At 43.3% G+C, this 24,510-nt stretch overlaps 1 long non-coding RNA gene across 1 annotated transcript in view; it reads right to left on the reverse strand.

The window, feature by feature from the left end:
* Nucleotides 1-7,357: 7,357 nt before the first annotated feature.
* LOC146812062 (uncharacterized) overlaps nucleotides 7,358-24,510 on the reverse strand; it is an 80,491-nt gene continuing 63,338 nt past the window's right edge. The window contains exon 2 of the long non-coding RNA XR_014965862.1: nucleotides 7,358-7,616. This is a non-coding gene — a long non-coding RNA (uncharacterized LOC146812062). The remainder of the gene's footprint in view (nucleotides 7,617-24,510) is intronic.

Below are 24,510 nucleotides of genomic sequence, written 5' to 3' on the forward strand. Positions count from 1 at the left end.
ACTTGTAAGCCGTTAATGCACTATTTTCAGTGTCTCCCTATGAGATTTAAATAATCCTCCTATATTGTGTTTATGTAATCCTTACTATATGCCTCTACCACTCTTGCTCTGACATTCTGGGCAGGTGCTCCAAAAAGTGCCATTATTGGACATTTGGAGCAGCTTAATGTATGTATCTTCTTGATTAGGGTTGTGTAACTGTGGCTTGGTTCTTGATTGCTATTTCTGATGTCCTCCCTGCCCGGATCTTCCTTCCCTCCTTTCTGATTTCATCTACTCTCATTCCCAAGGCTGTTGCTGTATTGTTTATTTTGACAAATGCCAATAAACAATAAAATTTAAAAGTATACGTCACCCCAAATCCACCATACACTGAAATGGGAACAGCAAACTTTTGTTTCTTGAGTATACATATATATCGCACAACGACTGACAACACTGACAGTAATACTGGCAGAGTGTTGACATCAGTCAGAAGAAATATTACATTCTGGAGGTCGTTTCCCCTCTAAGGGACGGGAAGAGAAGTACTGACCAAAATGGTGCTAATGCCATGCTTACTATATTTATTTGCTAACCTACCTTTGAAGTAGTGAGACAGTATATTGTTAACGCTGATTTGAAATTAGGGTAGACAGTGTGGTCTTACATAAAATCAGATATCTGACTTCTGAAGGCGGTTCAGTAGTACTTGACTTTCCACTTGCCTCTCAGACACACCATTCAAGGAATTGCTATCTAGGGAGAAGGAACCATGGGGCCACATTATTGCAAGCCTTGGTGATGTTAGGGAGCAGTATAAAAGCTGTCCAAACATTATCTTGACCACTAGTAGAGGCTTCCAAAGGAAACCTAGAGAGCTTTGGCAATAGATACATAAACGACCCCAACTCTGCTCCAATGGAAACTGTGATTAGTTTACTCCTCTAATGTTTCCAGGTACACTAGATTTAAATAATTACAAAAGACCATATTGCACAGAATGTACCTTACTCAAAAGTGAACATAAAAGTGCACGATATTTCCAGAGGCAGTCAAGTAATGCATAAAATGTCGGGAAGGGAAAGCAAGAATTTACCATTTGGTTTGGTTGTGCCTCATCATAGTTGAATACTGGCAGAAATTATGTTGGTTATCAAGAAAACAACAGAGAGCTTGTCTGCAGATCTCAAGGAAGTGCCACTGGGCCTCATTCCTAGACGAAAGAGTAAGAAAATCAGCACCAAATGATTGATCTGGCATTAGTGTTAGCCAAAAAATGCATTACACAAGCATGAAAATCCACGAGGGCCACAGAGAAAAAGAAAATGAGGTGATATACTACAGGTAGAGAGTACAGCACTGCTTAAAGAATGCAGCAGTGGGAGGGGGGCAGAAGAGAGGCAAACCTCACAAACTTGTGTTGTGCTTATGAAGGCATTATGCCAAAGTTACAATGACAACAGATCCTCAGGAGAAGTGAAAAGCATGACAGTAAAGAGGATGTTTGATGCATATTCTGATTTACAACTCACTACTCATTCTGCAGAATATGGCAGTCAATCAGACAGAAAGGTAGGTAGAGGAAGCTTTGGCATGGTTAAGGACAGATACATCATATACATGGGAGCCCGCACTGTTGTATGGCTCACAGGTAAGTTAACCCAGTAACAAAATGTAACTGTGACATTCTGCTGGGTCCCAGCCGGAGCCTGTTAAACTGCTCCTATATGAAGGTAACACACTGCTAAATCTCACCACATCTGAACGCTCCCTCTCAGCAATGATATCAATCACTCAATAATTCTACCATTTTTCGGACTACAATATTAATTAGAGCAAATATGAGGCTTTGCCCATATCACACTGCACTGCGAAATCCAGCCAGTATATTATCACTATGAGACGGGTCCCAAGAAACCTTAAGTACCAGGGAATGGTCATTAACAAAGGGCTAGACAACATGGTTGACGAAAACATATCACCATTAAACTTAAAGACTAATAATGACTTTGCCTGCAGGGGCAGGGTTCAAGTAATGATGTTGCTTGCTCTATCTCCTGATGCATTCCTAGCTCCTCTCACAGATTGACTAACAGCAAAAGGTTTGTTTTGGGTGCTACTGATGCGAGCTTCACACATTTCTTGCACACACCACCTCTGGTGGTAATGATCTTTTCCTCAAATATTTGTATTCTCGTGCACATCATCTATTGCAATTAGCATATTCTCTCTCCACGTAGGGTTCTCAGATTTTCAGAAATTAAAAACCCTATAACAGTTACAATATTGTCTACGTCCATCTTATTGTAGTCATGGTAAATTGTAGTATCCATACTTGTCATGAGCCAGAAAAAAGAATGGGAAGGGGACTGGGAGAGAGAACAGGGGAAAGTACCCTGAAAGTGACAGGAATCAGTAAGCAATACACCAAAAGTTTGATGTATAATATTAATCTTTTAAAAATATTTCTGATTACCTTCACATCCATGTTACGAGAGAGAAAGCAGGAATCTAACACCAGCTGTAAGGAGCATTGAATTAAAGAGATTGAGTTCTTTCTCTTTTACAATTAATCAAAAAGGCATGTATGATTTATTGTAATAATCATTTTCGGTCCAGCCTCCTCAGCCTAAATTACTGTTACAATATTGTCTACGTCCATCTTATTGTAGTCATGGTAAATTGTAGTATCCATACTTGTCATGAGCCAGAAAAAAGAATGGGAAGGGGACTGGGAGAGAGAACAGGGGAAAGTACCCTGAAAGTGACAGGAATCAGTAAGCAATACACCAAAAGTTTGATGTATAATATTAATCTTTTAAAAATATTTCTGATTACCTTCACATCCATGTTACGAGAGAGAAAGCAGGAATCTAGCACCAGCTGTAAGGAGCATTGAATTAAAGAGATTGAGTTCTTTCTCTTTTACAATTAATCAAAAAGGCATGTATGATGTATTGTAATAATCATTTTCGGTCCAGCCTCCTCAGCCTAAATTACTCACCCTATGGTTCTATTTAATAAAACTCAGTCCCAATCTTAAAAGCTGGCGGTCCTTCTCATGGTGCTCTAGAAACGGTTTGGTTAGAAAGGGGTACCTTTCATCCAATTTTTGTGCTGCCTTTATTTGCCCCATAATGAGACATTTCAATTTACAACTGATGATTCCTAAGTACTGCTGTCTAGAAAACGTTACCACTACAAGACATATAGTAACCACATCCTTAACCACACTATTAAGAGGCACATTACGGTAAGAAAGCCATATTCTCAAGGTTTGTTAGTCTTGTCTGCATTTTTTATTTCACTTTGAACCCTCTGCATCTCCCACCCCATGCTGCATCCAACAATGTTCTGAAGCAGAGCAGTAGAAGCACAAGTAGGACATCTCAATTTACCTCCATAAATTACTATCAGTGACATTCTCAGGCACCTCAGCTATTGTTTTAGCCTTAGAAAACTTTCAGAACATGCATTCCATACCAGACTTATAGCAAAACATTTGGTATGCTTCTCAAAGGGAGCATTCGGCTTCAAATACTGAGTAACCATAACAAGTATTGCATAAAAAGATGTAGAGTACAGAAGCAACGCTTTATATTCTTCTTCAGTTAAATACTTCTCATGTGCTTTACGTTCAATTATTGCTCTGGTGAAGCCTTAAGTGACAATTCTTGTTGCAGAAGTGCTGAAACACGTTTGTGTTTACAGTGTACTAAGCTTGCTAGTTTTGTAAACGCAGTACTAGAAAGCTCAATCAAAACACTGGCAGCCTGTGCCCACATTTTTTCCTTGTTATTCACCATACAGTTACATTACACTTTTCCTATTCCAAGCAATACAAGCTGTTAGTGGCATATTAATACTGGGATCTTACAAATCTTAAACATATATTTATGAGCAGTTTGATTCAGAATGCGTTTAGATGAGGCATCCACATAATTGCGCGCAACAAACCGCACAACTACCCGTAATTCTGATCCTCACAAAGCACCACCATGACCAAGGTGAAATAGATGCATGCATGCACACTCTCTCTCCTTTGTAATCCAAATGATATGCGTCTAACCTTCCCTCATGCCAGAACCACAACGTGTTAGGCAGTAATGCCCTCACTTAGGAGTCCCCCCGCAGCAACTTAGAATGTGACAGTAATGAAACCAGCAACTTGCCGACAAACATAGCGAACACCTTCCCACCACTATGAACTGTTGTTTTTCTGTGCGTTTTGACCGGAGTTTGATCTGCCACATGTAAGCACTCTAGAAACTCCTGTGTGCTTAATCATGTACCATGTATTTCACCACCTTTTTAACAATGTTTAAGAATATTTTCTAACACTATGCAGCTATAACTTAGTAGCCAGCATCACTACATTAGAGTAATGTTATTGGGTGTTAGGAGAGTATATTATCAAAATAGTATAAATTTGAATTTTCTCTCTCTCGTTTCAACAGTTACAGGTACAAATAACCAGTAATGATCACAGAAGAAGGGTAAGTCATTGACCTACCTCTTTTAGGCCGCAAATTTAGCAACCTAATTCCACCAATGGTCCTGAAGAAAGCCCCCCGACCGGCTAGGCAATTATGGGGGTAAAACATGTCGACCACCCACATGAACAAACCAGTGCGTCAGATTAGTAGCTTATCTCCATACGCACCACCTTTATTTTACTTTTTCCACATCTCCAATTAATTAAAGTATTTTCTAATTTGGAGTTGTAGGCAATTTTAACTCACTTCACTTGAGCACTTTTTTCATCACTTATCACTACTGTATTACCAGTGGTTCTACCTCCAGGTGGAGGATAGCATAACCAAAAAAAACACAATGATGATGCTGTCACGTCAGAAATAGGCGGATAATCAAGATGTACCTCCCTACCACCTGTGAATGAGAGTTTTTTAACAAGGCCACCATATCTGACCCTGGTTGCACAGGTACAAGTGATCCATTCTCTTTTGATATCCGACAAATATAATAATCAAGAATAAAATGATGTGCATAACTGCTGCATGAAATTTTTCATTTTACAAAATACACAGTGGATTCACATTTACTTTATTTTTTGTCCAAAACCTAACCATAGTAAGGAAATCACCAGTGGACAGCATCACCGTGTTATCAAATTCCATTAAATGTTGTCTTTTGTGCATTCTTTCTAAACAGGATGATGTTTAATTCTCTTAAATATTTGGACTCTTTTGCATGTTACAACATAGCGGATGTCTATATTGGCTGTCCCAGGGACAGTTAACCAGATACAATTAACACTTATTTTAATGTAAAGTGTAAATGTGGTACCTTTTTCCCTGGGGTTGTGTGACAAAAACATTTGCAATTGTAAATTGTAAAGGGAAAAACATACATTTGATACTTGTATTAAGATAACAGGACGACACAAGTTGATGTTAAATTCAACATGTATCCATGTCCTCCTAACAAGTCATTTTATCAGTTCTAAAACATGTGATCGTAATTAATGTATTTTTTCTGTTCAATAAAACGTACAGTTCCCTGTGATGCTGTTTATTTTATCGATATATGTTCGAAAGCGCTGGATGATTACCCCCCCCCCCCCCCCCCCCCCCCCCCCCCCCAGAGGAGACAACTGAAATGGCACGTATAATAAAAATAATCTGTTTACTTGACTGTAAAGATTGGCAATAGGGAATGACAATGGCCGAAATTAAGACATAATAGTATATTTTTGTTCTGTTTAAAATGCTTTGGACCACAGTAACTAAAGCTTTCTGCGGAAACTTGCGCAATGTAAAAGATTGTGTTTAACGTTCTTAACACTGTAAAGGCCCAAGGCGCAGCACTACTTTATCAACTTTAATAAATGTTTGAAAATGGTTCAATGTTGTAGAAAAAGTCCTCTTCACAAGCCAGGCACGATTATTATTACCATTTGTACATTAAATAGTGCCATTCTTTTGAGCACTTCATTAGCATCAACATCATGGAACAGTTCTCGACAAAAAGAAAAATTCTGTGTTTCATGCTTCCATTCCTATAGCGACTCACAATTACTAGCATGAAACAGTATTTTTCTTTTACCTTGTGTTGGCTTTAGTAAATAATTTAGATTCCTAATTAATTATTTTGACTATAATTTACAGGTTATTTTTAGCCATTTTGTACAAACCATTGTTAAGCACCGGTGTTTTCCTCGAAGACTTCAAGTACAGTAATTTTGTACTGCATTATCATTTTAACTCCATCACTGCGTTGAACAGAATTTTCAACTGAACCCTGGTGTTGAGTTTCATTTCAATTACATTTCTCATGGGCTGTTAATGTAAAACCTTGAATTTGTCTTGCACATGAGAAAAACAGCATCAGTTATCTCTAGTACAGCTCGTACAAAGGTACGACTGCAAGGGTTCTGCTGCGATCAGAACTGCTTAATAAAGCTGATTTTGCACGAGGTCTGTTGGTTATCTTCTGACACACTGTATTATGGGGTAGCGCTGGTCCAAAGAAGGAGTAATGTGGTCTGCACCTATACAGTGGGCTTGATTGGTATAGCAGGTTAGACCAGTGAGAAGACTGGTGATGCGGAACTCTCAAGGTAAAACTAGGCTCATGTGCAGGTAGACCAGAAAGAAGAGTGGTCCACAGACACCCCATACAGCCTGTTGCTTCTCTGACCTCTCCAACTGCATTTGCAGATGAAAACTACATGAAACTCTGGAGAACATATTATTCAACTCAATTCTAGTGCACAGTGATCAGATGTCCAAATCTAAAGATTGTACCTTGTGCAGAATATTCAAATAGTTTACTGCCATAAATAGATTAGGTCACAAACGCGAGAACACTTTAAGTAAAACAGACAACATTAGAGGACAAATAACATGCTTCGTCAAATGTTGTCAGCCTTTGTATAGATGTCAATGGACACCCAGAAAACTAAAGAGACAGCTGTTGTCTTTGCAAGGTAGTGTTTCAGTGAGATCACAGTTAATGTGAAACCAAGCAGGATCCCATCTTCAATACACAAAGATCTTGACAGCTGGCTTTCCATCAAGGGAAACAGCCTTTCAGGACGAAATTTAACATGCTTTTAACGCTGCGTTTATTTAATTTTTCTAATGAAGGTATCTTACGATTATTAACAACATGGAAACATTTTCAAAGCCTCTTCTTGTCTTACTTTTAGATTGGCAATGTACCTCCATGTCAGAGCAAGGTCCAAGGTTCAAAGACACTTTATCCGGATAACATCGTATCCATAAAAGCACAGCAAAAAATCAAATTTAAAAATATGCAAGTAAGAGAGTTGTAATAAAATCCATTAACAACATACAATACACAATAATATGTCAGAGCAAGGTCAAATAACTGAACATCCGAAGTAAAATGCTGCAAACAGAATCACCAAAGATTTTAATTCGACACAAGTCTTTTAACTAACACTAGTACCAGTTAGTGCATGCAACCATGTAGCGCATATCATCCACTTGTGATTGTCCCATCTGAAATTGAGGTAGGTCTGGTTCCTCCATGTTCTCTTGATTTTTAAGTGAGGAAGAACTGTCAGAAATATTGGTGTTGTCTTCTTTTAGGTCTGATAGATGATTACTTTCTATCTTCGGTTTTTGGTTGTCTTTTCTATCCATTTCCTAATACAAGAAATACATATAAAAGATTATCACATGGCCTAAAAATCAATAATGAAACAGATTTCAATTAATATTTAACCATGGTAAATATATGTGAGCTGCATGTTTAATGTAATCGGTAACTTATGGCAAGTGCTACGATCTTTTATTCTTTTTGTATGTTCCAATGGCTTCAGTTTACACACTTCAAGCATCCAGCAGGTACATTATTTTTTTAGTCTTGAGAAGTGTGCATTTAGTGCTTACATTTTAAATAAACTTCTTTATTAAAAGAGAACACCAAAGCCTAGGTCTGAGGGGACCTAAGCTCAATATACAATATCCATCACAGAGTTGATATCGATTGCGCACAAAGGGAGAGGAGTTGGCCTAACGGCCAGGGCTGCCGCCCTCGAATCTGGGGAACTGGGTTCGAGTCTCGGCAATGACAGCTGAACATCTTGTGATTCTGGGCAAATCCCTTAATCTCCCTCTGCCTAACAAAAATGAATTTGTCCTCATGTAATGCAACTGGTGCTATGTAAAGCGCTCTGATACCCGATTTGGGTCAAGTTCGCGCTATATAACTCTGTGTAAAAAAAAACCTGGAAAACAAATATGGTCATCACTACTGTTTTTAATCTTTAAGAGATCACCATAGGCCTAAAGCAAAACTATCTTCCAAAACACAATGGGAATATCATGGAATAGAGGAAGAAGGGATGAGACGAGAAACAAGAGTGGAAGCAGACAGGGAAGCCGAAAAATAGATTCATCAACCATTGTTCATAATTCTCAGACATCCATCATACTTAGCATCCAAAAACATGTCACAAATGTTTGGGGAGAAATCAAGCAGCATTCAGATTACAAACAAAAAAACTATGCCTACAAGAAAGGAATTAGAGGATCGTAAAGTAGGTGCAGTCTATTTACCCCCCTAAATAGGTCTTAACTGCTTCAGGGCAAGTAAATACAAACGTTTTCCCTTCATGGATTACCATGTGTCTGGTGGGGCTTCACAAGGAAACTTTTGCTTCCCAGGTCCAGAAACCAGTTACACAGGACCGGATGTTCTTTGCATTTTAGATGAATATAAAATGTACTAGCTAACTTGAAGGAAAGTTTTTACTCTAATAAGGATGCGGAGGCGAGGATTATGCTCATCTCTTCCTTTATTTTCCGCTCAGCAGCCTTAACAACACATTAGATACACAAGACTACATATCCCATGAGTCTTTTTACTGAAAGAAAAAACAACCATAGTGGCAGACCCATATAAACAACAGCAAGGAAACAGTCCTTCCTCTTTCTTCAGGTAATAACCCACTTTCCTTTCAATAATCTTGCTTCTGAAACGACCCTTTAAAGAACAAAGGGTATCCAGCATCAGATATAACAAACCTAAATTAAGATGTCAATCCACAATTCTTACAAGACAACATTACCTTTTAATGAGATACTCTGATTATACATTGCAAAACCCAGTCTCTCATCTTTGTATCCTTGGTAAATCCTGGACAGGAATAACAAATAACTCTCTGAAACAGGTGTACTTATCCAACGTATATATTTGTGTACATCCTGGGAGAGTACAAATAACACTGCTCGGCAATTGTAAATGACACCCCTTCCTGGGCAAAGATACATGAAGAGATTTCCATCGCTCGTACATCTGACACCCGTTTACATGAGATCAGACAAAGAAGCATTGCTAGTTTGCCTGTGAGTTCCTTCCATGAAAGGTAAGGGTTATCCTGCCAAGACCGCAGTTCCATGAGCACTACGTTAACATCCCACAGAGAAGAATACTTCGAACGAGGGGGAAAAGACAGATGGATACCCCTCGGCAATCTACATCATAGTGGATGTTCTCCTACCGGAACCTCATGAATGGGGACATGCCCGCCACAATTGCAGACCTACTGGTGTCAATTGACCGTTATGCCAGGCCCTTGTGAGCCAACTCCGACAAGTAATTAAATATGTGTACTATATCTGACCCCACGGGATCGAAACCCTGTCGCAAACACTAACATGACCACATTCGTCATGCAGATCTGTATCGTTTGAATATAGAGTCTGCCCATGCCTTCCAGATAAAGGAGGAAGCCCCAGCCGAAAGGCCTGGGATTTCCAAACGTCCCCTCTAATCTTCCAAGCCATGAGTGTGAGTGTCTCCTCTCGAAGCAGAGGGTGCAAGTTGCAGCTCGAGTTTGTCAAGAAACGAGGAGTCCGGGGTAGTCAGATTGGAAAATCTGTAGAAAGTTCCAGAAAAACTGGAAACCAAACTTGAGATTTCCAACGCGGCGTCACAAGATCACTGCCCCTTTCTAACGCATGATCAATGCCGTGAGACTGGGTATTGTGGAGAATGGGGAAAACACATACCCCCGAAACAGGATCCAGTCCTGCAGGAATGTGTCCATCGCTCAGCAAGCGGATCCGGCCGCCAGCTGAAGAATCAGGGAATCTGATAATTGAGGCGCGACACAAAGAGATCCACTTGGCATGGACCCCAATGCGCCATTAGACTCTGAAAAACCGAGGGATCCAATTTCCAGGCACTGAAATCCTGCAGGTGTCTAGAGTGCCAGACTGCCGTCTGATTGAGAGTCCCTGGTTAAAATTCTGTTGTGACAAACAGGTTGGGACTCAGGCAATAATTCCATAAATCCTTGGCCAAGTCTGCTAATATTTTGGACCTCGTGCCCCCACAAGCGATTGATATATCTCACTGCCAAGATACTGCCATCTTCAACAAGATGGCGCAGGACACTTTGTTGGACGCCAGGCTCCGAATCATGCAGGATCCACCCAGGCTTTCCAAACAATTGATGTGGAGAGACTCCTTGTGCTCCGACCAATGACCGCCCGCGGTGAAGTCCCTGCAACGGGTGCCCCAACCGAGTCGACTGGCACGCGACTCGATTACAAGTTCCGGCTCCGAGCCGAAAATGACTCTCCCGTTCCAGGCTGGCATGTGTTCTAGTCACTAAAGAAGCTCTGAGCGAGCCTCCGGTGAAAAGATGATCTGTCGCATGTGCGTCAGATCCTGGTATAGATGTTGCGTCTTCAGGCGCTGAAGAGCTCGGTAATGCAGGGGACCTGGAAAGATCGCCTGAATCGAGGATGACAGAAAGCCGACAATCCGAGCCAAGTGTTGTAGGGAAAAGGTTTCCTTCTCTAAAGTACAGCGCAGTTCCCTTCGAATCAAGCGTATCTTCTGTTGGGGTAATCAAAGCCATTGCTGTACGGCATCCACCTCGAACCCCAGGAACGTCATGCGTTGTGCCGGTATGTATTCCGATTTCAGATCGTTCAAGAAAAAACCTAGATCCTACAACAGAGTTTCCGTAATCTGGAGTTGAGAAAGTAAAATCTCCTTCTCCTGATGCATCAGAACGATTTCGTCTAGCAACACTGTGAGGTGTACGCCCCGTGCTCTGAGCCATTCCATGACTGGCCTCAAGAGTTTGGTGAAGTACCACGGTGCTGAGGAGAGATCGAACGGTAAACAGGTGAACTCGTAACTGTACCCGCCCAACTGAAATTGGAGGAAACGTATGAATGGGGGAGGGGGGGCGAAATCTGTACTGTCAGGTAGGTATTCCTTACCAGTGGATCCACCTTGTGTGTTGATGGCTCTGCAGAAGTTGCCCCTTCCGCCACGTCCCTTGCTGCAGCCTCTGGAGGGATAGAACACTCCGAACTTCTTCTGGTCCTGCCACTGCATTGAACGCTTTGCCTGGAACCTGTGGGGATTGGAATTGAATTACCGTCCGGAAGAGCGCCCCCTACCTCTTCCTGACCCCCAAAAAATGTGTTGGCTGGACACCTTTTTAATAGACTGCTGGGCTTTATCCAGGGAGGAGAAGGTGTTAACAAACCGGAACAGTTCTTTTATATACGGCTCTCCGAAGAGGCCCCCGTGTGCCACTGGGCCACCTTCCATGGTGGGCAGCTCCAAGAGTCTGGGCGCAATTTGAATCAACCAGGAGCATCCATGATAAGTTGGTAATGCACAATTTACATTCCCAAGAAAGCAGAGGGCTCTTTGCGCCCAACCCGATAGAATCCCGGGTCGATCATATGGCCAGGAGTTTGGTGAGGGGCCCCAGGACATCCAATACCTTATTTTGGCATGACCGCCAGGAGCGGTCTAAACTCTTCTTGGGGTCTTTTATAAATTTAGTGATGAACGTTGCCACTCTGGTGTCAATCTCTGGGGTCTAGTCACTTTATCCACCAGGGAGGGGCGGGGGGCATCCTGCCTTTAGGCGGCCACGGACCTCTTGGTCCATAAGCTTCCTAATGTGGCTGGTCATGCAAGACGCCACGGCGGGCGCCGGTATCCAATCCGCGGTACAGGGGTGATAAATGTCCTCAGGGTTAAGCATGCCTGATATATCTGGGGCGTCGCGGACTGAGGTGCATCCAGCTGGGGCTTCTTGGCACCCTTCGGGGCGCCAGAGTCTATTTGGGCCCGAGTCATTATCCGAGTCCCCATCTGGGTCCGTGTCATCCCTGGTATTACCCTCTGCCTCATTCTGGGGGCAGGAATCGTCTTTGGGGGTATTGCCTGGCCGGGAATCCTCCTGAGAATCATCATCCAGTCACTGCTTAAGAAGGCCTGAAGCAGCCTCTCAAAGGCATCCAGAGAGATAGCGGTCTTAGGGGCGCTGCCACGTGCATTGTTCTTGCCTTTACCCATGGAGGGTTTTTGCACCAGAAGAGGGCTCCCTCCCAGCCTTCCTCTGATGAGGGTACCACGGTTCTCCTGACTGTGAGCTCTACAATCCGCCGGCTCAAGGGTTCAAGAGTTGAGAAGACTGCCCTCTCCAGGGATGCGTCAATCGCATCCACCAGCTCTACGTGAATAGGAAGCATGGAATGCTCCTCCTCGGACTCCCAGTCAGTAAACTCACCTGCCTTATTCAGGCTGTGAGAAGATATGGGCAATTGAGCGCCAGACAGTGAAAAGAAAAATTTGGCACTTGAATGAGCCAAGGCTCGTTTGATACCAAGGCTTGTGCAGTCTCGCAATGCGAGAGTCATTATACTACTATAGAACCAACAAGTGGTCCGCTGTCTAATCGCAGCCTGGAGCCAGCGTGAACTGAAATTGAAGCCCTAACGTTCATGAAGCAAAGCAGCAACGTTGCATCAGGGATGCCCTTTACAAGGAAGTGCGCATCTGATGAGATCTGGCCTACGCGCTGCTGAGGAATGTGAGAGGGAACACCCCCTCCTTCCTTAGGGTTGTGCACAAGTGTCCCACCCCCTATAGGGGCAGGGATGCACCGAGCGAGCTCCCTGCAGCCTGGAAACAGTGTAGGAGATCGCTCGCGACTGGCAGTCAGGCTCTGACTATCGGAGCTGTGCGGAAGTATGGAAACCCCCCCGAAGTGCGCCAATCAACGTGTGACCCACAATGTCAACACCGCAACTGGAAAGGTAGGCAAAATGTTATCGCACAAGGACAGAAATCAACAATAGCAAGGATAGGCACTTAACTGGCTGCTGAGCAGCGAAGAAAGATTAAGTGCTGTTTCCTTGCTGTTGTTTATATGGGACTGCCTCTATGGTTGTTTTTTCTTTCAGTACAAAGATTCCTGGGATATGTAGTCTTGTGTATCTGATGTGTTGTTTTGGCAACTGAGCGGAAAATACAGGAAGAGATAAGCATAATCTGAGCCTCTGGTCCGACAGCTGCAGTTACACCTTAAAAGTAGTTTGCCTTTTTAAGCATGGGCTGCATGAATAACAATACCGGTTGATTACTCTAGCCTTTATTTCCAATTCCGAATCACAATGTACAGACCTGGATAATAAGAGTCCAAATTAAAAATAAAATTGTGCTTTCTAAAAAAGGAACCGTGTTCCACAGTTACTATATTGAGGGATGTTATATCTGCTCTTGAGGAGGATGCACCAAGAAAAAAATCATTACTTGCAAACAAATTTGAGTGTGTATTACTGTATATGCTCCTGGTACAAACTGAAAATCATTTACGGTTGAAGATCCACTCTGAAGCGCATACATTTTCTGTGCAATTGTGGAGTCGGGAAAATTAGACTGGCAAATGAACAATAAAATATTGTAAACTACCTCAGTAATGTTCTCCCCAGCATGCGTTTATTTGCTACCCTTCTCACATTGTCCAAGACTATATGGTTTTCCAACTGCAGCATTGCGCCTGTGATTCTGTGCTTATAAGACCTCACTTCCTTAGTTTGCACTGCTGCATGGACCACACCACAGTCTTCAACAAGTAACTACAAAGCCATATTCTGCTCCATTTTCCTGATTCGCTCTTCCAGCACAGTAATACTTTTCTCTGCCTCCTCCTGTGTTGTACCCAGTAGGTTGAAGTGCAGACATTATCTCCTTGATTTCAAACAAATCAGCAACAGCAGTCTTTGCACTCCTCTTCTCTGGAGCATCTGATTCGCCAAGTGTGAAAAAAAATGTATATCCCTCTTCTGCTCTCATCTCACCACGATCTGGTCCAGCAGCACCCTGCACAGCCGTCACTCAGCAACAAGGCTTTTTCCAAATTCACATTTACTACTGTTTTCTCCGTGTCAGATTTCCCATCTCTAAACACCACAGGAAACTGCACATCGAGAAGACGACCAGGGTTGACTTTGGATAAGCTGAGCACACAACCATCTACAAAAGATTCCTCAAAACCAGAGGGAGACTGTGAGGCATCCGCGACATCAGGCGATGGTTGCACCACTCCCACCAGTTACTTTCACAGTTTAAGCATGTTATTTGCCTTGCATTAGTTATCGTGGCTGAATGACTGATGCACAAGAGAATCATCTTGGCCACTGCTGCCTTGGTTCAAGGGTTTGCAGAAGACAGTGCTAGTACCAGTTGTCCCATCAACATGCAATTCTCCTGCAAAATCCTTCTGCAGGAATCAGAAGCTTTTAGAAGAACCTCAGGAAGGAATCTGGGAGCTGGTGCGGGAGCTTTATTAAAAATGGCCATCATAGTAATTACAGTTTTAATTTGCCCGTATGAACAGCCAACTTCAAAGCATGACAGGTATAAACATCCTGTGCCTAAACTTACGTGAAGATGGATTGTGCCTTTTATCCATTAGAGATTAATATGCCGAGGCATCGACAACATCAAAATACCTTTAGTTTAAAGCAAGGTGTTGCTTACTGTCAAGAAGGGATTTTTCGAAGGCTAACGTCTTTACGTCAGAAGTCCCAGGAGTTCTTCTTGATGGTGCAGATAAAATCTCTATCAGATTCTATGATTCAACATCGCCACAAAGGAGAACAATAAATTTGAGGATCCGGGAGATAGGGCTGCAATGATACTTCTTGACCTCTCAGCCGCATTTGATACGGTGAACCATCCTGCGCTTGTCAGACGATTGGAGAAAATCGGGATTAGAAGAGCAGCCCTTACTATCCTACGATCATTTTTGTCTAAGAAAAGAAAGCGTATCCTGTGGAGAATTTGCATCTGATCCTTTTTCTCTACCTTGTGGAGTACCACAAGATTACCCGCAGCGCGCTCATTGCGATAGATGAAACGCGACCTTGAAATTGATGTTGTTTACTTTTTACTAGCTGGGCATTGTGTGTTTATAAGACTATTTTTTTTTAACAAAAAATATTTTTAATCATTGGCACCACTTATTTCTTCCTACTGCACATAGTCACTTTTTCTCCACGCTCCCTTGATGTGCTGGTGTACTCGTCTGTGAGAGCAAGTCACCGGAGTACCGCCATCTTGAGTAGCGTTCTAGTTGCTGATTTGCACTTCCCTATTAAATGGAGGCGGTGCAAGCGCGCAGCGGGCGCGCCATAAGGCAAGCCCGTCTGCGCCCGTTCGCACCCTGGACGCACACAGCACCAGCCATGCTGCCTCCATTGCCCCTCGTCTGGTCTATTCCAGAGACGAGCTTATTCGGCTTGATACTCGGAGTGATAGGACCATGATTAATGAAAGTGGCACTGAAACTGGTAAGAACCTCCTTAAGAAAGTAACATCAGGGACTCTTAACTGTGGATTGATTAATGCCAGATCCTTGGCTAAACATTATTATGGAGATTTTTATATTATTGGATGATTATAACCTCGATGTCCTGTTTCTTACAGAAACTTGGACACGAGTAGACCGAGAAGTTGAGCTTGGCTTAGCCTGTCCTCCAGGTTATAAAATCTGCCATAAACCCAGGCGGGATGGGAGAGGGGGAGGAGTAGGATTTATGTATAAAGACATCTGAAATATCACTCCACTCTGTATAGAGGACATCCCGGGGGTTGAATCATTGAGGTTCTCACTTAAAGACACTAGTGGTGTTTTATGTACAGGCCTACTTTGCTATAGACCACCAGGTGGAGCTGTTCAGGTTTATCAAGAACTGATTGATGCGATATATAATTTATCGCACTCTCATTCCAAGCTATTGAGCCTCAGAGATTTTAATCTCTGGGAGAATGGTACTCTTGATACAGCTTTTAAAGAGCTTTGTCAGGCCAGTAAGAATGTTGTTATACAACAAATGTTAATCTTCAACAGCTGGTACTACACCCTACTCATCAGAAAGGCCATGTGCTTGATCTTGTTTTTGCTGATGAAAATGTTACAATTGTAAAGGAAATACTTCCACAATGTTGGACAGACCATTGTTTGGTCCTCTTTTCCTTGAAAGTAGTTAACTGCCAACAACAAGATGTCTATAGGTCTGCTACTCGAACTAGTAGAGAGTGGTCTAAAATATCAAAATCAATGGACCTCCCCCGGCTTGTTGATGACAGTTATGTCATGCATGATTCAGTGGAAGTGAATTACCTGAATCTATGCCATCAAATTACCAACTCGCTAGATCAGCTAGCACCTTTGAGGAAAGCCAAAAGTCGCAAAAAGCCTTCTGCTCCATGGTACAATGAAGAGCTGAGGCGGATGAAGACTAGCTGTAAACAAGCAGAAAGGAAATGGAGGAGAAATTATTTAGAGATAGACAAAGCGGCTCTAAAAGACTTGCTCTATATTTATTAAGAGTCGATAGGCAAAACCAAGGCTAAATATCTAGAGGAGATTATCCTACACTCAGCTAATAAGACTCAAACTTTATTTAGCTTATTAAGAAGCCTGTCCAACCCAGACTGTGCTAAATCTAAAATCCCGGCATCACAAGAACTATGTGATGATTTGGCAATTCTCTTTGAAGAAAAAATTAATAAAATTTCAATCGGACTCAAATCCTCTGTGGATGATGAGGCACACAAGCATACTGGCGACTCTATTTTAATAAAGTGTGGCATAATTGACAGGAACACATGACAGCTCTGGATCATTTCCAGAATCCCACACAAGAGGAATTTAATGCAATTGCTGCTGGCATTTCCTCAGGCTCCCCCATGGACCCACTTCTACACAAGTTTTGGAAATTGTTTGGTGGTGAACTCTTTCTGCATTTATACCATATTTGCTGTCAATCTCTAACTAACGCGACAGTCCCGAACTGCTGGAAAAGGGCAGTTGTCTCTCCACTGCTAAAAAAGGCTACCCTGGATCCCCAGTGTCCCTCTAATTACAGACCCATCTCCTTGCTGCCCTATCCAATTAAGATTCTGGAGAGGGTAGTGACTAAATCTCTTTCAAAATACGTTGAGGACAATGAGCTGCTGGACGAAGTCCAATTTGGGTTTCGTCCTGCACACGGGACCGAGACTGCCCTAGTAGCAGTCTTGGATAATCTGAGAATGCGGGCCGCCAGTGGTCAAGCAGGCTTTTTAGTGCTGCTTGACATGTTGGCCGCGTTCGACACGGTTAACCATTGGATCCTGATTAAGAGATTGGAGGAATTGCCCGTTGTAGGCAGGGCACGAGACTGGCTGCCTCTTATCTCTCTAATAGGCAGCAGGCAGTGACTGTGTCACCATTCATCTCCTAGAACAGAGATGTTAAACAGGGGGTCCCACAGGGCTCGGCCATCAGCCCAATTTTGTTTAATCTATACCATCGCCCTCTCATTGTTTTAATAAAATCATTCGGCATTGATGTCGTTAATTATGCGGATGATACTCAGCTTGTCTTCGCGGTTGAAGGCAACAATGCAGTGTCTCTGGAAAAATTCCACAATTGTTTGCACAGAACGGCACAATGTCTGAAAGAGAATTCTCTACAATTTAATGGGGGAAAAACTGAAGTTCTGTGCTGTACCGCAGGTAAAATTCAGCGTCCTCTCCCAGCAGATTTCTGGCCAGATTTGGCTAATAATTCCTTAGTGCCCGCTAATACAGTGCGTAATTTAGGAGTGTTGCTGGATAGCAATTTACAACTGGATTCTCAGGTGGATAAAACAGTGAATATTTGTCTATCTCTGCTTCGAGCTCTCAGGAAGATACTCCTGTTTTTACCCACTCTGGTTAGACCTCAAGTGGTATGGAGTATTGTTCTAAGCAGAATATATTACTGTAATGCACTCCTTTTGGGTGCCCCAGCCTCTTTGACAAATAAATTACAAAGAGTACAGACTATGGCAGCTAAGTTGGCATTAAATCGACCATATGGAGCCTCTGCCTCTTTGGCCCTAAAGGACCTACATTGGCTGCCCATTGTGCAAAGAGTTCAATTTAAGACACTTTGTGTTGTCTACAGGGCATTACACAACATTGGGCCTAAAGTACTACAAAGGAAGTTTGTATGGTACTCTCCTGTTAGATCCCTGCGCTCTTCTTCTGCTAATCTGGTCTGTGTTCCCCATGTTAATAAAGCTCGGAAGTGGGGGCCGATCTTTCAGTTTTACAGCTTCCAGACTTTGGAATGCACTATCTCCGGAGCTTAGACAATTGAACACCTTGTCACGCTTCAGGAAGGAACTGAAAACCAGACTGTTCCCCAGAGACTAGACTTTCGCCTATCTCAGTTCTGATATCCGCTGATTGATAATCTAAGCGCCAGGATACCCTTGGGGTGACAGCCGCACTATACAAGTGCACTTTACATTACATTACAATGATCGTCTCTGTCACCCACATTGTTCAAAATATACGCTATCCCTCTATTGAAACTCATTCGATCATTTGGGTTGATGGCAGTAGCCTATGTAGACAATACACAAATTGTGTTACCGATATCATCTGATGTTGATGAAGCTGCTAGCACCTTTCAAAACTGCCGGGTCAAGATAGTGACCTGGATACAGGATAACTGTTTAAAGTTGAATTCAGAAAAGACAGAAGTAGTTCTGTTCAGTGCAAATAAATCCTTTTGGAATACGGTGTGGTGGCCGACAAATCTTCGGCAGCTTCCCTGCCCAGTGTTGAATGCAAAAAATCTGGGAGTGCTATTTGATAATCAGCTGAATTTTTCAGCCCAAATCGACCAGATCAACTCCGCTTGTTTTCATCGCCTCAGAGTTTTGAGATAAATATTTCTGTTTATTCCATTAGAATTACAAAAAACAGTGGTGGCGGCTCTGGTACTATCGAAATTAGATTATTGTAATGCATTGTACCAAGTCACTCAAAAAGTTTGCTTTGGAAACTTCAATGCCTCCAAAATGCTACTGCTCGCCTGCTATTAGGAATACACAAATGTGCTTCTGTTTCAAAGAGCATTAGGAATATTCACTGGCTTCCTGTAAGTGAAAAAATTAAATTCAAAGCTTTGTGTATAGCGCATAAAGCAGTGCACAGAAGGGGGCCTGCGTACTTCCAAGAGACCTTTGTCTGGCATATACCTACTCGAACTCTTAGATCTAGTTCAGCAAGACTGTCCTCTGTTTGGAAAATAAAAAAAGTAAACTGGGGTGGGAGAAGTTTCTATTTTGTAACTTGCAAACTTTGGAATTTGAGGTCATTGGAATGGAGCTCCGAATTGAACAATTCTTCCTTCAGAAAGCCTTTGAAGACATGGCTGTTTAAGAGCAACATTGCTTGTTAATCAAGTGCAACTTGTACTCAGTTTTGTTTCAAGAAACCACTAGCGGCAAGTCGCCTCGGCAATCGCATGCTCTACAAAATTTCTACTTACTTACTATGAAAGCAGCTGCACCAGAGCAAAGCATAAACCAAAATACATTTGCAGCCTAGGTACTCATCACAACCATGCTTTAACAGTGGGCCAATGAACTCTAATTCATTTACTTTTGAGGAACCTAAATATATACCTCATCCTCAACCTATGTCCATCTCAATGCCAGAAGATGCTATGTTTCCCCAATGAAACTCTTAAAACAATTGCATTCTTCCAGTTTTCACCCTCTTTAGGCTTATCCGTTCCAGCAGACAGCGCAACCAATGACTTGTTTCAGACTGGTGATAATGAATGTCATGAAGCACAAGACTTGTAATTACCACAGTATTGGCGCAAATGAAAGCAAGTTAATTAAGTTAATGCCAGTGGAATTAACTGGACAGGACTAAGAATGGTCATTATAGGTAGACTTGACAACAATTAATTTAAAACTTTCAATAACGGGGATGGGGTGGCTGGGGGTCAAGATGGCTGTAACTTTACAGAGCTCCTCACTAAACCCTGGACATTTTCCCCTAGACATAACATGTCCTGGTCAGCCTATCTACCACTGAAGGGGCAGCGGTGAATGGCTTGAACTACAGGAGCTCATGTGGATTTCAACTTCAATGTCCTTTCCAGTACAGGTTAAGCATCGGGCTCTATTCTCACTTACCCGTTCACTGCCAGGAGGCCTGCTTGGTGTTTATATACTGTGGAGCCAGTGGTGGCGATCCCACCCTACTGTTCCCTGGATAAGGATCAGGGATGGAGGGAAAGAGGCACTGGAACAAATGTCAGGCCAGAAGAGAAAAGAGGACAGCGGGCTGTAAGAGGTGCTACAGCTTGGCTGGTGATGGGCAGTCAAATTATGGCATCCAGGCAGTGGTGTAACAAAACTTGAGAGGGCTCCCCTGCAAAGCACACGGAGGGGGGCCCCCCACGCTCCGGACCCAGTCAGGAGCTTTCAGGGCAGAGGCCCAATGCCTGTGCACAGTGCCGGTGGCCCTCAGGACCACAGGGGCTGCTGTGGCTAATGTTACACCACTGCACCCAGGCACCGGGTCAGGTGACAGATGATACTGAAGGAGTTACTGTACCCTCAATGGGTGAAGAGCAGCCCGAACCATTCAGCGTCCTATTCCGCTGTGCTGATAGCAATCATTTCCTCATATAGCCCAGCTCTTCTTTGAAGCAGAGGCTTGACTGACTCAATCACACTACAACACTGCTTCTGATACTATCATACACTGCAACTGGGCAGTGATCTGAAGTGTTGTGGTTCTATCGGATATCTGCATGCATTTGGCATTCAAGGCTATGGTGGAATCAGTGAGCTTTCCTGCAAAGTTGAAGGTCGAACATCAGGGAAAGTAGTACCTATTTATACACATGAAAATGGCTTAGGCTTCTTTAGAAATCTTGAACTTTGGTGCTGATGGTGGCTATTCATAAAACTGTGTGTAGTGGGGGGGGGGGTCTCTGGTGGTTGGGAGTTGTGGCAGACTATATACGAAGTTTCCTTTGATTTCTTTTTAGGTCTCGCCTGCGAATGCAGTGCATGCGCTGCTTCGCCTCGACGAGATCTATTGTCATTGCTTCTGTGTCCGGGGCCTGTGGAAGCGGGGTTGGTGTCCGCCCTGTCGGCATTAGGCCCCACCCACCCTGCCTGCATATTTTTTGTAACTCAAGATAGTCCCCCTGACCCACTTCTTACGGGGACGCTCCTTCATACACGTGCATTCATTCATCCCTCTTGACCCACGACAGTTTGTAATGGCATCTCTGCATTTGTAAACTGCACCCCCTAGGTGTGACGTCCGTTTACCATTTAAAATGTGCCGCTGTCCCATTGATCTAGTTACAAACTGCTAAGGTCAGCACAGCATGACCAGCTCTACAGCAGGGATGGGCCCCCTGAATTCATGCAAGTGCGCTGCAGGTACTGACAAGGGGCAGAGCGGAGTCTGTAACCCGAGGAGAGAGGCGGCAGTTCATCCACGGAAGAGAGAGGACGACTTTGAACGGATTTTAGTAGAAAGGAGCATATATTAACATGTCCACATGAAAAAAAGACTATGGGGATCATTTAGGGGTAAAATGAAACAGGAGAGGTTTTTTGTAGTTTTATATAGCGCAAACTCGGTCCTTTGGCATTGGAGCGATTTACATGGGAACCAATAGCATTACATAGATTTAGATCTGTTTTATTTGTTAGGTACGTGGAGATTACGTGATTTGCCCAGGATCACAGGACCCTGCCTGTATATTGTTTGTAACTCGAGATAGTCCCCCTGCATTTGTAAACAGCACCCCCTAGGTGTGACGTCCGTTTGCCATTTAAAATGTGCCGCTGTCCCATTGATCTAGTTACAAACTGCTGAGGTCAGCACAGTATGACCATCTCCACAGCTGGGACGGGCGTGCTGAATTCATGCAAGTGCGCTGCAGGTACTGACAAGGGGCAGAGTGGAGTCTGTAACCCGAGGAGAGAGATGGCGGTTCATCCACGGAAGAGAGAGGACGACTTTGAACGGATGTTAGTAGAAAGGAGCATATATTAACATGTACCCATGAAAAAAAGACTATGGGGCTCGTTTAGGGGTAAAAGAAAACAGGAGAGCTTTTTGTAGTTTTATATAGCGCGAACTTGGTCCTTTGGCATTGGCGCGATTTACATGGGCACCAATAGCATTACATAGATTTAGATCTGTATTATTTTGTTAGGTACGTGGAGATTACGTGATTTGCCCAGGATCACCGGACATTGAGCCGACGCCGGGACTTGAAACTAGTTCCAAGTGCTAAAGTAGGCAGCTCTGGCAGGCCGTAACGCCCACACCCTCTTCCCCTTAAATTCTACTGTAGGCCCTTCGATCATTTCAGGAACCCTGAGTGAGTGTGCAGGTCCGCGCCTATTTGGCTTTACAAAAGAAGGCGAGGTGACCATACTAGTTAAAGAGCTGCCTGTTGACTCATGAACGAACACTTTCTATCAGTCAGTAATGACCAGCGATCGAAGCGCATTAAAAACAAGCATTTGCAATGCAATAGGTCTCGCAGTTACACGAGTTAAAGCTATTGGCATTGTAAATGACAATGCCTTTTATTTATGTTTTTAAAACGAAAACAAATATAAAAAGCATTGTTATTTGCAATGTCAATAGCTCAAACTTGCGTAAATGCGAGACCTATTGCATTGCAAATGCTTGTTTCCTTTAGCTTTCTGTCTCTAATCTCCCTCTTCTTTCACCTTCTGGGCACATCTGGACATAGCACTGCACGACTTTAACAACCTTAAACTAGGCTCCTTTGCTGAAATTCTATAGCATGTCAAGCTAATGGAGACGGCAGCTGGCTGTGTATTATAGCAAGCTATTTTCCCAGTGTTATGCTCATTTAACATAAATATTTCAACATGAAGTATTCAATAATTTCCCAACCTTACGTTCATTGTCATTATGGGTTCATGCATTGTGTTAATGCATACATTCACCAGACGATGCAATGGCGATTCAGTGTTAGCAAGACAAGCAGCACCAGATATATGACCACTCAAATTCTTAATCCATGTATCATGGCAACCTTCAGAGTATTCATAGAAGATCTCAGTCCCACCACCTGCATGGTCCTTGGATCCAACAGACTATAAATTAATGTTAAATAATTTTCATGAGTGTTTGCTCAAGTCAATTATAATAGTCAGCAAGATGAACTGATTTTCAATGAGCAGTGAAAACGTGTTAGTCTTAGAGGATTTAAGTGTATCCTTGAATGTATTAATCAAGTTACTTTTGTCTAGGAGCATGCGGACAGTGTGAGCAGTTTCAGTGCAGTGGCCTTAATAGTCCAAACTTAGAAATAGAATGACATAAAATTGGTCCATTATGCCCTTGTTAGCGCAGTCTTCATCAAATTACACTGTATATGAAGATTAGGGTCTGTTCTAGTCTTGGAGATACTTGTGAGGGAAACTGGAGTCACTGGTAGCCTAGCATCGGATGCCTAGATGACTGTGTCGCTGTGCACCTGCTTTTACATCCTCTGGCACCTGTCACATGAAAATAACCCAAAAAGTGGACTTGAACTGAAAAATAGTCATTGGAGCAGGACACTATAGTATTTGAGCAGTTGCTACCACAACAGGTGGGACACAACGTGGTCAGAAGATGACAATCAAAGTACTTAGGCACCCAGGTTTACTGCCCACAAACAGCCCCCATCCCTGAGCGTTTATTGGCCCTGGGGTCCCCATCCCCTGGAGCCAGCTCACTTGCTGTGTCCTGGGGAGCACAACCCAGGGACACAACAATTTTCCTGCCTGCACCGGTGATGGCAGGGAAACTTATGTGTGCTCCCGCCTGGCAAGAGAATTTTCAAAACTCCTGCCAAACGGGACTAAACACTGAGTCTGCTCCCATCAGGCGGGAGCTTTGAAAATGCTCCTGCAGGCTGGGAGCAGACTTGTATTATGTTTCTCTGCCCGCACTGATGCGGCCAGGGAAATAGAACACATATGCCTCCTGCCCAGAGGGAGCAGCTATTTATGTTGCTCCCTCCGGATGGGAGCAATCTGTTAATCTGCTTCCCAGCCCGCATCACTCCGGAAGTGTGCTCCCAGCTGGCGCTAGCAAACACAAGTTTTCCTGCCGGTGCAGGCAGGAAATCTGCTGTGTACCGGGTATAGGCTCCCCTGGACTCAGCAAGTGAGCCAGCCCCAGGAATGGGTTCCCCGGGGCCAATAAAGGCTCAGGGAGGGAGCTGTGCGCCCTCCCCCTTTTTGTAAAGTTAGCAGCCCAGGGAGATAGGGTTCCCATGGACTTTTCAAAGTTTGGGGAGCGCTGCCCCCTCCCCTTTTTGGTAAATTTCAGGCCGGGGTGGGCTCCATACCTGAGCCTTTAATGGCCCCAGGGATC

The sequence above is a fragment of the Triturus cristatus genome, chromosome 7 (genome assembly GCF_964204655.1).
Source record: "Triturus cristatus chromosome 7, aTriCri1.1, whole genome shotgun sequence".
Taxonomy (NCBI): domain Eukaryota; kingdom Metazoa; phylum Chordata; class Amphibia; order Caudata; family Salamandridae; genus Triturus; species Triturus cristatus.